This window comes from Oncorhynchus clarkii, unplaced genomic scaffold (genome assembly GCF_045791955.1).
Source record: "Oncorhynchus clarkii lewisi isolate Uvic-CL-2024 unplaced genomic scaffold, UVic_Ocla_1.0 unplaced_contig_1042_pilon_pilon, whole genome shotgun sequence".
Taxonomy (NCBI): Eukaryota; Metazoa; Chordata; class Actinopteri; order Salmoniformes; family Salmonidae; genus Oncorhynchus; species Oncorhynchus clarkii.
The window spans coordinates 38,051-50,810 of NW_027258070.1; the positions used below are offsets into that span (position 1 = coordinate 38,051).

The 12,760-nt window shown below is 40.6% G+C and overlaps 18 non-coding genes and 2 pseudogenes across 18 annotated transcripts; all 20 read right to left on the bottom strand.

Moving 5' to 3' along the window:
* Nucleotides 1–169: 169 nt before the first annotated feature.
* Nucleotides 170–288, bottom strand: LOC139395171 (5S ribosomal RNA). The gene has a single exon (XR_011630279.1). It is a non-coding gene; the product is annotated as a 5S ribosomal RNA (ribosomal RNA).
* Nucleotides 289–546: 258 nt separating this feature from the next.
* LOC139394744 (5S ribosomal RNA) lies at nt 547–665 on the bottom strand. The gene has a single exon (XR_011629871.1). It is a non-coding gene; the product is annotated as a 5S ribosomal RNA (ribosomal RNA).
* A 177-nt stretch (nt 666–842) lies between these two features.
* LOC139395204 (5S ribosomal RNA) lies at nt 843–961 on the bottom strand (annotated as a pseudogene).
* A 219-nt stretch (nt 962–1,180) lies between these two features.
* Nucleotides 1,181–1,299, bottom strand: LOC139394746 (5S ribosomal RNA). Its single transcript, XR_011629872.1, has one exon. It is a non-coding gene; the product is annotated as a 5S ribosomal RNA (ribosomal RNA).
* A 177-nt stretch (nt 1,300–1,476) lies between these two features.
* Nucleotides 1,477–1,595, bottom strand: LOC139395172 (5S ribosomal RNA). Its single transcript, XR_011630280.1, has one exon. It is a non-coding gene; the product is annotated as a 5S ribosomal RNA (ribosomal RNA).
* A 260-nt stretch (nt 1,596–1,855) lies between these two features.
* On the bottom strand, nt 1,856–1,974 carry LOC139395173 (5S ribosomal RNA). The gene has a single exon (XR_011630281.1). It is a non-coding gene; the product is annotated as a 5S ribosomal RNA (ribosomal RNA).
* Nucleotides 1,975–2,234: 260 nt separating this feature from the next.
* LOC139395174 (5S ribosomal RNA) lies at nt 2,235–2,353 on the bottom strand. The gene has a single exon (XR_011630282.1). It is a non-coding gene; the product is annotated as a 5S ribosomal RNA (ribosomal RNA).
* Nucleotides 2,354–2,621: 268 nt separating this feature from the next.
* LOC139395197 (5S ribosomal RNA) lies at nt 2,622–2,740 on the bottom strand. The gene has a single exon (XR_011630303.1). It is a non-coding gene; the product is annotated as a 5S ribosomal RNA (ribosomal RNA).
* Nucleotides 2,741–2,985: 245 nt separating this feature from the next.
* Nucleotides 2,986–3,104, bottom strand: LOC139394747 (5S ribosomal RNA). The gene has a single exon (XR_011629873.1). It is a non-coding gene; the product is annotated as a 5S ribosomal RNA (ribosomal RNA).
* Nucleotides 3,105–3,364: 260 nt separating this feature from the next.
* LOC139394749 (5S ribosomal RNA) lies at nt 3,365–3,483 on the bottom strand. Its single transcript, XR_011629875.1, has one exon. It is a non-coding gene; the product is annotated as a 5S ribosomal RNA (ribosomal RNA).
* A 176-nt stretch (nt 3,484–3,659) lies between these two features.
* On the bottom strand, nt 3,660–3,778 carry LOC139395175 (5S ribosomal RNA). The gene has a single exon (XR_011630283.1). It is a non-coding gene; the product is annotated as a 5S ribosomal RNA (ribosomal RNA).
* Nucleotides 3,779–4,036: 258 nt separating this feature from the next.
* Nucleotides 4,037–4,155, bottom strand: LOC139394750 (5S ribosomal RNA). Its single transcript, XR_011629876.1, has one exon. It is a non-coding gene; the product is annotated as a 5S ribosomal RNA (ribosomal RNA).
* A 177-nt stretch (nt 4,156–4,332) lies between these two features.
* LOC139394751 (5S ribosomal RNA) lies at nt 4,333–4,451 on the bottom strand. The gene has a single exon (XR_011629877.1). It is a non-coding gene; the product is annotated as a 5S ribosomal RNA (ribosomal RNA).
* Nucleotides 4,452–4,628: 177 nt separating this feature from the next.
* On the bottom strand, nt 4,629–4,747 carry LOC139395177 (5S ribosomal RNA). Its single transcript, XR_011630285.1, has one exon. It is a non-coding gene; the product is annotated as a 5S ribosomal RNA (ribosomal RNA).
* A 260-nt stretch (nt 4,748–5,007) lies between these two features.
* LOC139395178 (5S ribosomal RNA) lies at nt 5,008–5,126 on the bottom strand. Its single transcript, XR_011630286.1, has one exon. It is a non-coding gene; the product is annotated as a 5S ribosomal RNA (ribosomal RNA).
* A 177-nt stretch (nt 5,127–5,303) lies between these two features.
* LOC139395203 (5S ribosomal RNA) lies at nt 5,304–5,421 on the bottom strand (annotated as a pseudogene).
* A 6,109-nt stretch (nt 5,422–11,530) lies between these two features.
* Nucleotides 11,531–11,649, bottom strand: LOC139395180 (5S ribosomal RNA). The gene has a single exon (XR_011630287.1). It is a non-coding gene; the product is annotated as a 5S ribosomal RNA (ribosomal RNA).
* A 260-nt stretch (nt 11,650–11,909) lies between these two features.
* On the bottom strand, nt 11,910–12,028 carry LOC139394752 (5S ribosomal RNA). Its single transcript, XR_011629878.1, has one exon. It is a non-coding gene; the product is annotated as a 5S ribosomal RNA (ribosomal RNA).
* Nucleotides 12,029–12,204: 176 nt separating this feature from the next.
* LOC139394753 (5S ribosomal RNA) lies at nt 12,205–12,323 on the bottom strand. Its single transcript, XR_011629879.1, has one exon. It is a non-coding gene; the product is annotated as a 5S ribosomal RNA (ribosomal RNA).
* A 177-nt stretch (nt 12,324–12,500) lies between these two features.
* LOC139395181 (5S ribosomal RNA) lies at nt 12,501–12,619 on the bottom strand. Its single transcript, XR_011630288.1, has one exon. It is a non-coding gene; the product is annotated as a 5S ribosomal RNA (ribosomal RNA).
* Nucleotides 12,620–12,760: the final 141 nt, after the last annotated feature.

Genomic DNA, 12,760 nt, shown 5'->3' on the forward strand with positions numbered 1-12,760 from the left:
CACTCAAAAAGTGGAAGAAATTGCATATACTGTAGCCATAATTTGTAGCACAGATTGTTGGATGAAATACAAACTAACCTTGCTTACTTATTTCAAAGCGAGGGCACATATTTCAGCCTTGTGGGAAAAAACGGACAAAGAGTTGAAATTCCACAAGGCAGTGACAAAAAGCTTACAGCACCTGGTATTCCCAGGCGGTCTCCCATCCAAGTACTAACCAAGCCCGACCCTGCTTAGCTTCCGAGATCGGACGAGATCAGGCGTACTCAGGCCGGTGTGGCCGTAAGCGAGAAACTATCTCTTGGTGCACTATGTAAAGTCAAAGTGAGCCTGATTAACAGCTGTTGCATTTTCACCATTTAAAAGCATCTTTGTGTCACTCAAAAAGTGGAAGAAATTGCATATACTGTAGCCATAATTTGTAGCACAGATTGTTGGATGAAATACAAACTAACCTTGCTTACTTATTTCAAAGCGAGGGCACATATTTCAGCCTTGTGGGAAAAAACGGACAAAGAGTTGAAATTCCACAAGGCAGTGACAAAAAGCTTACAGCACCTGGTATTCCCAGGCGGTCTCCCATCCAAGTACTAACCAGGCCCGACCCTGCTTAGCTTCCGAGATCGGACGAGATCAGGCGTACTCAGGCCGGTGTGGCCGTAAGCGAAAGGCAATCTCAAAAAGTGGATGAAATTGCATATACTGTAGCCATAATTTGTAGCACAGATTGTTGGATGAAATACAAACTAACCTTGCTTACTTATTTCAAAGCGAGGGCACATATTTCAGCCTTGTGGGAAAAAACGGACAAAGAGTTGAAATTCCACAAGGCAGTGACAAAAAGCTTACAGCACCTGGTATTCCCAGGCGGTCTCCCATCCAAGTACTAACCAAGCCCGACCCTGCTTAGCTTCCGAGATCGGACGAGATCAGGCGTACTCAGGCCGGTGTGGCCGTCAAAGTGAGCCTGATTAACAGCTGTTGCATTTTCATTTAAAAGCATCTTTGTGTCACTCAAAAAGTGGAAGAAATTGCATATACTGTAGCCATAATTTGTAGCACAGATTGTTGGATGAAATACAAACTAACCTTGCTTACTTATTTCAAAGCGAGGGCACATATTTCAGCCTTGTGGGAAAAAACGGACAAAGAGTTGAAATTCCACAAGGCAGTGACAAAAAGCTTACAGCACCTGGTATTCCCAGGCGGTCTCCCATCCAAGTACTAACCAGGCCCGACCCTGCTTAGCTTCCGAGATCGGACGAGATCAGGCGTACTCAGGCCGGTGTGGCCGTAAGCGAAAAGCAATCTCAAAAAGTGGATGAAATTGCATATACTGTAGCCATAATTTGTAGCACAGATTGTTGGATGAAATACAAACTAACCTTGCTTACTTATTTCAAAGCGAGGGCACATATTTCAGCCTTGTGGGAAAAAACGGACAAAGAGTTGAAATTCCACAAGGCAGTGACAAAAAGCTTACAGCACCTGGTATTCCCAGGCGGTCTCCCATCCAAGTACTAACCAAGCCCGACCCTGCTTAGCTTCCGAGATCGGACGAGATCAGGCGTACTCAGGCCGGTGTGGCCGTAAGCGAGAAACTATCTCTTGGTGCACTATGTAAAGTCAAAGTGAGCCTGATTAACAGCTGTTGCATTTTCACCATTTAGATAAGCATCTTTGTGTCACTCAAAAAGTGGAAGAAATTGCATATACTGTAGCCATAATTTGTAGCACAGATTGTTGGATGAAATACAAACTAACCTTGCTTACTTATTTCAAAGCGAGGGCACATATTTCAGCCTTGTGGGAAAAAACGGACAAAGAGTTGAAATTCCACAAGGCAGTGACAAAAAGCTTACAGCACCTGGTATTCCCAGGCGGTCTCCCATCCAAGTACTAACCAAGCCCGACCCTGCTTAGCTTCCGAGATCGGACGAGATCAGGCGTACTCAGGCCGGTGTGGCCGTAAGCGAGAAACTATCTCTTGGTGCACTATGTAAAGTCAAAGTGAGCCTGATTAACAGCTGTTGCATTTTCACCATTTAGATAAGCATCTTTGTGTCACTCAAAAAGTGGAAGAAATTGCATATACTGTAGCCATAATTTGTAGCACAGATTGTTGGATGAAATACAAACTAACCTTGCTTACTTATTTCAAAGCGAGGGCACATATTTCAGCCTTGTGGGAAAAAACGGACAAAGAGTTGAAATTCCACAAGGCAGTGACAAAAAGCTTACAGCACCTGGTATTCCCAGGCGGTCTCCCATCCAAGTACTAACCAAGCCCGACCCTGCTTAGCTTCCGAGATCGGACGAGATCAGGCGTACTCAGGCCGGTGTGGCCGTAAGCGAAAACTATCTCTTGTGCACTATGTAAAGTCAAAGTGAGTCAAAGTGAGCCTGATTAACAGCTGTTGCATTTTCACCATTTAGATAAGCATCTTTGTGTCACTCAAAAAGTGGATGAAATTGCATATACTGTAGCCATAATTTGTAGCACAGATTGTTGGATGAAATACAAACTAACCTTGCTTACTTATTTCAAAGCGAGGGCACATATTTCAGCCTTGTGGGAAAAAACGGACAAAGAGTTGAAATTCCACAAGGCAGTGACAAAAAGCTTACAGCACCTGGTATTCCCAGGCGGTCTCCCATCCAAGTACTAACCAAGCCCGACCCTGCTTAGCTTCCGAGATCGGACGAGATCAGGCGTACTCAGGCCGGTGTGGCCGTAAGTGGTGCACTATGTAAAGTCAAAGTGAGCCTGATTAACAGCTGTTGCATTTTCACCATTTAGATAAGCATCTTTGTGTCACTCAAAAAGTGGAAGAAATTGCATATACTGTAGCCATAATTTGTAGCACAGATTGTTGGATGAAATACAAACTAACCTTGCTTACTTATTTCAAAGCGAGGGCACATATTTCAGCCTTGTGGGAAAAAACGGACAAAGAGTTGAAATTCCACAAGGCAGTGACAAAAAGCTTACAGCACCTGGTATTCCCAGGCGGTCTCCCATCCAAGTACTAACCAGGCCCGACCCTGCTTAGCTTCCGAGATCGGACGAGATCAGGCGTACTCAGGCCGGTGTGGCCGTAAGCGAGAAACTATCTCTTGGTGCACTATGTAAAGTCAAAGTGAGCCTGATTAACAGCTGTTGCATTTTCACCATTTAGATAAGCATCTTTGTGTCACTCAAAAAGTGGAAGAAATTGCATATACTGTAGCCATAATTTGTAGCACAGATTGTTGGATGAAATACAAACTAACCTTGCTTACTTATTTCAAAGCGAGGGCACATATTTCAGCCTTGTGGGAAAAAACGGACAAAGAGTTGAAATTCCACAAGGCAGTGACAAAAAGCTTACAGCACCTGGTATTCCCAGGCGGTCTCCCATCCAAGTACTAACCAGGCCCGACCCTGCTTAGCTTCCGAGATCGGACGAGATCAGGCGTACTCAGGCCGGTGTGGCCGTAAGCGAAAGCAATCTCAAAAAGTGGATGAAATTGCATATACTGTAGCCATAATTTGTAGCACAGATTGTTGGATGAAATACAAACTAACCTTGCTTACTTATTTCAAAGCGAGGGCACATATTTCAGCCTTGTGGGAAAAAACGGACAAAGAGTTGAAATTCCACAAGGCAGTGACAAAAAGCTTACAGCACCTGGTATTCCCAGGCGGTCTCCCATCCAAGTACTAACCAAGCCCGACCCTGCTTAGCTTCCGAGATCGGACGAGATCAGGCGTACTCAGGCCGGTGTGGCCGTAAGCGAGAAACTATCTCTTGGTGCACTATGTAAAGTCAAAGTGAGCCTGATTAACAGCTGTTGCATTTTCACCATTTAGATAAGCATTTGTGTCACTCAAAAAGTGGAAGAAATTGCATATACTGTAGCCATAATTTGTAGCACAGATTGTTGGATGAAATACAAACTAACCTTGCTTACTTATTTCAAAGCGAGGGCACATATTTCAGCCTTGTGGGAAAAAACGGACAAAGAGTTGAAATTCCACAAGGCAGTGACAAAAAGCTTACAGCACCTGGTATTCCCAGGCGGTCTCCCATCCAAGTACTAACCAGGCCCGACCCTGCTTAGCTTCCGAGATCGGACGAGATCAGGCGTACTCAGGCCGGTGTGGCCGTAAGCGAAAGGCAATCTCAAAAAGTGGATGAAATTGCATATACTGTAGCCATAATTTGTAGCACAGATTGTTGGATGAAATACAAACTAACCTTGCTTACTTATTTCAAAGCGAGGGCACATATTTCAGCCTTGTGGGAAAAAACGGACAAAGAGTTGAAATTCCACAAGGCAGTGACAAAAAGCTTACAGCACCTGGTATTCCCAGGCGGTCTCCCATCCAAGTACTAACCAGGCCCGACCCTGCTTAGCTTCCGAGATCGGACGAGATCAGGCGTACTCAGGCCGGTGTGGCCGTAAGCGAAAAGCAATCTCAAAAAGTGGATGAAATTGCATATACTGTAGCCATAATTTGTAGCACAGATTGTTGGATGAAATACAAACTAACCTTGCTTACTTATTTCAAAGCGAGGGCACATATTTCAGCCTTGTGGGAAAAAACGGACAAAGAGTTGAAATTCCACAAGGCAGTGACAAAAAGCTTACAGCACCTGGTATTCCCAGGCGGTCTCCCATCCAAGTACTAACCAAGCCCGACCCTGCTTAGCTTCCGAGATCGGACGAGATCAGGCGTACTCAGGCCGGTGTGGCCGTAAGCGAGAAACTATCTCTTGGTGCACTATGTAAAGTCAAAGTGAGCCTGATTAACAGCTGTTGCATTTTCACCATTTAGATAAGCATCTTTGTGTCACTCAAAAAGTGGAAGAAATTGCATATACTGTAGCCATAATTTGTAGCACAGATTGTTGGATGAAATACAAACTAACCTTGCTTACTTATTTCAAAGCGAGGGCACATATTTCAGCCTTGTGGGAAAAAACGGACAAAGAGTTGAAATTCCACAAGGCAGTGACAAAAAGCTTACAGCACCTGGTATTCCCAGGCGGTCTCCCATCCAAGTACTAACCAAGCCCGACCCTGCTTAGCTTCCGAGATCGGACGAGATCAGGCGTACTCAGGCCGGTGTGGCCGTAAGCGAAAGGCAATCTCAAAAAGTGGATGAAATTGCATATACTGTAGCCATAATTTGTAGCACAGATTGTTGGATGAAATACAAACTAACCTTGCTTACTTATTTCAAAGCGAGGGCACATATTTCAGCCTTGTGGGAAAAAACGGACAAAGAGTTGAAATTCCACAAGGCAGTGACAAAAAGCTTACAGCACCTGGTATTCCCAGGCGGTCTCCCATCCAAGTACTAACCAGGCCGACCCTGCTTAGCTTCCGAGATCGGACGAGATCAGGCGTACTCAGGCCGGTGTGGCCGTAAGCAAAAGCTAATCTCAAAAAGTGGATGAAATTGCATATACTGTAGCCATAATTTGTAGCACAGATTGTTGGATGAAATACAAACTAACCTTGCTTACTTATTTCAAAGCGAGGGCACATATTTCAGCCTTGTGGGAAAAAACGGACAAAGAGTTGAAATTCCACAAGGCAGTGACAAAAAGCTTACAGCACCTGGTATTCCCAGGCGGTCTCCCATCCAAGTACTAACCAAGCCCGACCCTGCTTAGCTTCCGAGATCGGACGAGATCAGGCGTTTTTTTTTTTTTTTTTTTATTATAAAAAAAGTTTCAATTACAATATTTTATAAAATGTACAATACACAAAAAAACAACTAACATAGGCAGGTGAACAATTCACCCCCTATCAAATCAAAGAACTCAAAAAACTAAAATACAACAAAAACTAATAAAAACATAACATTAAATTCTAATCTCACAAAACAGGCATGTTGAAATCAACTCACCGAACAACTATAAAAACCAAAAGGAAATTAACATACCAATACATTTCAAAAATGATAAGTAATTCTTCCTCCATCCACCCTTGAAATCAACCCACTCCCCTCCACAAAAGCTTCATCAAAACATTCCCTTCCATAACAATGAAACATATCTATATGCTTCTTAAACAATACTACAAAAATATCCCACACCCTTACCCTCTTCCCCTCAAAAAAAGCAAAATTCCTCCTACAAAAAATAGCATACCTCACAAAACTCAAAACAACATTTAACAAAACAACATTAACACCCTCACATTTACCAGCCATGCCAAATAACACCAATTCATTCCACACATATTTTTTCAAGATATCACCCTTCCAGTTTCTATGTATCATTCCCTTTACCTTACAAAATACATATTTTAACTCCTCACATTCCACAAACAAATGTATTAAATTTTCTGGTAACTCACCACATAGATCACATTCTCTTTTTATTTCCCTATTGATTTGATGTAACACCACCTTTGTATATATACGATTATGCCTTATTTTAAAATCGTTACTTTCACATTCCATACTATTATATTTTACATTTAAAGTTTTCCATATCTTTTTTACATCCAAAGTTGGAAAAATTCCTTTCCAAACTTTCTCCGCAGCTGGCCTTTTCACATTTTTCTCTACCATTATTTTATAGAATTTTTTCACTGGGATACTAGATAACTGAGCCTTCTCCTTACTGTTACCAATAAATAAATTAGGAAAGACAAATAAATCTTCTCTAACAACTTCACTATTTATTAAATCTACCCATGTGCTTGGTATACTTTCTTTTATCTTCTCGTACATATTCTTCACTGTTCCCCTACCCACCTCTACATCCCATTCATGGATAGTGTCAAAAATAGCTTCTTCAGGAAAAAAACCTGGAATTACCTCATATGTGTAGTCTTTTATCTGTCTAAGACCTGCACTCATGAATACTTCACTATATAACACCTTTTCTTTGTACTTAATTTTCTCATTCAGAAAAACAGGGTGATTCATAATTAGGTCAATATGCCCACACTCATAATACACATTAGGCAACAACTCTGCCCATGCATTTAGCACTTCTTTATAAAAATCTGGTACCTTTTCACACATTTTCCTTTTAAGATCCATCAACAAACCATTATCTTCACATCCACCAATCTCATCTAAATAGACTTTGAAAAAATGTTTCCAGCCATAATCTAAACTGTCATATAAATATTTCTTTACTGTTTTTATCCTAATAGCTTTTCTTTTACTGTCAAAATCTACAAGTTTTAAACCTCCATCATCATAGTCCGCTATCAATGTTTTCTGCGCAATTCTAACACCTTTACCATCCCATATAAAGTTAGACACCACATTATTCAATTCATTTATAACCCACTCTGGCATGTCTAGAACTCCCAAAATATACACAAGTTTAGATGATACCAAAGCATTTACAACAATTACTTTACCTTTTAACTTTAATTTTCTATTTTTCCAGAAATTCAAAGTTAGCTTGATTTTATTGAGGATCCCCGTCCAAGTTATATCCCTTGCCTCTTTCTCCTTTACACCAATATTTACTCCCAGCACCTTCATAAAATCCTTAGCTACCTTAAATGGAATCTCACACTTATTTGCATCAATATCCCCAAAAAACATAATTTCTGTCTTCTCTATATTAACTTCAGCCCCTGATGCCTTACAGTAGATATCTATGATTTTCATAATGCTTTCAATGCTACCTACATCCTTCACAGTAAAAGTAGTGTCATCAGCGTACTGATGTATAACACTGACACCACCACCTGGGATTCCAACACCCCTCACCTCTTTGTCTCCAAGTATCAAAACAGCTAAAGGTTCCGTAGAAACACTGTACAATAGAGCTGACAAAGGACAACCCTGCCTTACTGACCTCTCTATAGGGAATGTATCTGTTAACACTCCGTTACATTTAACACAACTTTTTGCTCCACTATACAACAAGTTAATCCAAGATACAAATTTTGGCCCAAAACCAAACCTCTCCAAAGTCTGTAGCAGAAAACTATGTTCCACTTTATCAAAAGCTTTCTTAAAATCTAAACTTAAAACTATACCACCTTCATTTTTCATATGATTAACAACATCTCTAATTGTACAAATTATATCTGCAACATCTCTTCCAGGTATTCCGTAGGCTTGTGTTGATGTAATAATACTCCCAATCACCTTTTTCATCCTATTAGCTAAAACTTTAGTCAGTATTTTATAATCTGAATTTAGAAGACTAATAGGCCTATAATTTTCTAACTTTAACCTACTGCCTCTATTTTTAAATAAGATGGTTAACATACCAATTGACATAGACTCAGGGATTTCCTTATTCTCTTCCATATACTGAAAAACCTTCAATAAAATGGGTGCCAAAATATCCACAAAAACTTTATAGAATTCATTTGTTAAACCATCCAAACCTGGACTTTTATTTCCTTGAGTGTTCTCAATTGCTTCCTTGATTTCTATAATTGAAATATTTTCATCACACATCCTTCTATCTGTCTGAGATACTTTGGCACTGATTTTCTCCAACACTTTTTCAACACACACTTTATCTACATCATTCTTTTTATAAAGATTTCTGTAAAAGGATTCAACTGAATCTACGATGTCCACAAAATCATTTACCTTTACACCTTTTTCATTTTCCAATTCCACAATATAACTCTTAAATTGCTTTCGTTTTTCAAGCCCCAGAAAAAAGGAAGTACATTTCTCTCCCTCCAAGGCATACTGTGCCTTACTCCTAACAATAGCACCTAAACATTTCTTTTTTTCATAAAACCCTAGCTCTGCATGGATTTTCAAATAGTTCACTACATCATAGTCTGGATCAGCATCGGCCTTTTCAAGTTCCTGCAACATCCTATTTCTAAGCATTTTTTCTTTCAACTTATCGACACGGTTACGATTTTTGGAGTACCTAATACTCCTGTTTTTTACCTTAACTTTCACTTCTTCCCACCATAAACACACATTCTCTTTTAACAGTACATTAGACATTTCACCTTCGATACATTCAACAATTTCCTTTATATAACTTTCCTCCTTTAACAGACTGGCATTTAAACACCAGACACCTCCCCCTCTCATCTCCACAGCAAAACCTATCTGAAATGACATTACTGCATGATCACTGTATGCTGTAAAGTTATATGACATCTTCTGAACCTGCTGTATCACATCTTCTTTTACTAAACATAAATCAATTCTGCTTTGTTTTAGTTCATTTAACACCACCTGCCTTCTCGAAAACACTCTTCTATTTAAATTTTCAGCCCTCCATATATCTACAAGATTCTCATTTTTCATTAATTCCCATAAAGCATTTCTAGACGAATCATGTCTGAAGCTATCACATCTCGAGACATCCATTCTAGTGCACTTCACGTTAAAATCTCCTACCAGTATACAATTTTCTGAACACAGTGATCTTAGGTTATTAAACATATCTCTCCTTTCCGATTCAATATTCGAAGCATAAACATTAATTAAACGAAAAATGACATTTTGCACTTCAAACTCAATAACAATAAGTCTGCCCTGATTATCTGCATATACTTGCTTGACATTTTGAACCACATCATTTTTTACCAGAATAGCAACTCCACATGTTTTTTCACTTCCGTGACTACAAAATATTAGCTCAGACCATTTGCTCTTAATCTCTAACATTTTGGAGTCTGTCCAATTAGTCTCTTGAAAACACCACATGTCAGCTTTTACAGACACCAAAACCTGCTCCAATTTGTTCATATTTCTCAGACTGTTCCCATTTAGTGATGCAACTTTAACCATTGTTAATGTATGCAGAAATATAGTCAAAAAAAAACACGTCATTTCAAAATAGACTTTTTCTTTTTACCAGATCCCATCACCTCCCTAGCTTTCGTCAATGATCTCTTATTTCTAGCAAACAACTGAAAATCCTCACTATCTATTTCTTCTTCCGACTCATGACTTGGACTTATGAGAGGAGCAACATTCAAACCTTTTGTAAAATGCTCTTTAACCGTGCCATCAACTCCAGTGGACCCAGCCCTCTCCTTGGTGTTATTTTCACACAGGCTTAAAGCAGGTTCAGGCACCTGAGAAGCACCTTGCACCATCTCTACCTGTGTATCTAATTCACCAATCCTGTGCTGCTGCTCCACCGTGTCAGCAGCAGAGACCAAGACTGCATCTCGAGTACTGCCAGAAGGAATTACATACTCTCCAAGCACATCTATAGCTGTCTCTGCAATCACCTGCGACACACTTTCCATATCACTCTCTTCCCCTCTCTCCATAGCCACACTCTCGTCATCTTCTTCAGTAATGAGGTCCATTGTTTGCAGAAATAAGACATCATTCCCCTTCTTACATTTACATCTGTCCTTAGGTCTGTCACACCTTCTACACATATCACCAATGTTCGAACATTCCCTGGCATAATGCCCTTGTTCACCACATTTATGACATATAAATTCTGGACATTCTTTAAGTATGTGTCCCGGTTGAATACATAGTCTACATACCTTAACTTGGTTATCGTGGATCACTCGGAAATATTCAAATCCCTCTACTGTATTGAACTTTGTTGAGTAAGGCAATGATTGCACACTGTCCGTAAACTTCACTTTACAAAATCTCGTCCCATCCACAATGTCCGTTCCTGGCCACATCCTCCTCTTGATTGGTGTTATCGCATTCACTTTCCATCCTTGTAATTTCTCATGTATTTCATCGTCCGTAATATATGCCGGCAAGTTCAAAAAGGACACCACAAGTTCATCGTTCCCCAGTTCTTTCGCCATGACTTGACAGCTCTTTATTTTTAGCCCGTCTATTAGTCTTTCTTTTCCCTTCTCATGTGACATGGTTATTTCGTACTTATTTCTGTCTTTCGTTCTACATCCCAAAATCGTTCCGCATACTTCTTTGATTCCTCTCAGCAATTCCATCGTTGTTATTTTTTCTTCACCAATAACTTCCACATTCACCGTCAGTTCTTTCTCATATTTTCTTCTCCTCAACTCTTCATTCGACGCTCTTTTTTCTCCGTTGTCCATTCTCGTTGTTGTCGTTATTCTTGATGTCGAAGCCATTGAATCCATCCGGTTATTTTACGTATAATCCCCCAAACAGCTCACGCCGTTGGGGGATAAAAACGCAAATATTTACAATAAACTACACTCCCAACACAAACTTCCTAAACTTAAAGTATATAAACAACCAAAACCGAAAACTATTTTTTTTTCTCTCCAAACAATTCAAACACCTGCTGCTCACTCACTTCCTGAAACTACCAAAAAGGGGCGTACTCAGGCCGGTGTGGCCGTAAGCGAGAAACTATCTCTTGGTGCACTATGTAAAGTCAAAGTGAGCCTGATTAACAGCTGTTGCATTTTCACCATTTAGATAAGCATTTGTGTCACTCAAAAAGTGGAAGAAATTGCATATACTGTAGCCATAATTTGTAGCACAGATTGTTGGATGAAATACAAACTAACCTTGCTTACTTATTTCAAAGCGAGGGCACATATTTCAGCCTTGTGGGAAAAAACGGACAAAGAGTTGAAATTCCACAAGGCAGTGACAAAAAGCTTACAGCACCTGGTATTCCCAGGCGGTCTCCCATCCAAGTACTAACCAAGCCCGACCCTGCTTAGCTTCCGAGATCGGACGAGATCAGGCGTACTCAGGCCGGTGTGGCCGTAAGCGAGAAACTATCTCTTGGTGCACTATGTAAAGTCAAAGTGAGCCTGATTAACAGCTGTTGCATTTTCACCATTTAGATAAGCATCTTTGTGTCACTCAAAAAGTGGAAGAAATTGCATATACTGTAGCCATAATTTGTAGCACAGATTGTTGGATGAAATACAAACTAACCTTGCTTACTTATTTCAAAGCGAGGGCACATATTTCAGCCTTGTGGGAAAAAACGGACAAAGAGTTGAAATTCCACAAGGCAGTGACAAAAAGCTTACAGCACCTGGTATTCCCAGGCGGTCTCCCATCCAAGTACTAACCAGGCCCGACCCTGCTTAGCTTCCGAGATCGGACGAGATCAGGCGTACTCAGGCCGGTGTGGCCGTAAGCGAAAGCAATCTCAAAAAGTGGATGAAATTGCATATACTGTAGCCATAATTTGTAGCACAGATTGTTGGATGAAATACAAACTAACCTTGCTTACTTATTTCAAAGCGAGGGCACATATTTCAGCCTTGTGGGAAAAAACGGACAAAGAGTTGAAATTCCACAAGGCAGTGACAAAAAGCTTACAGCACCTGGTATTCCCAGGCGGTCTCCCATCCAAGTACTAACCAGGCCCGACCCTGCTTAGCTTCCGAGATCGGACGAGATCAGGCGTACTCAGGCCGGTGTGGCCGTAAGCGAAAGGCAATCTCAAAAAGTGGATGAAATTGCATATACTGTAGCCATAATTTGTAGCACAGATTGTTGGATGAAATACAAACTAACCTTGCTTACTTATTTCAAAGCGAGGGCACATATTTCAGCCTTGTGGGAAAAAACGGACAAAGAGTTGAAATTCCACAAGGCAGTGACAAAAAGCTTACAGCACCTGGTATTCCCAGGCGGTCTCCCATCCAAGTACTAACCAAGCCCGACCCTGCTTAGCTTCCGAGATCGGACGAGATCAGGCGTACTCAGGCCGGTGTGGCCGTAAGCGAGAAACTATCTCTTGGTGCACTATGTAAAGTCAAAGTGAGCCTGATTAACAGCTGTTGCATTTTCACCATTTAGATAAGCATCTTTGTGTCACTCAAAAAGTGGAAGAAATTGCATATACTGTAGCCATAATTTGTAGCA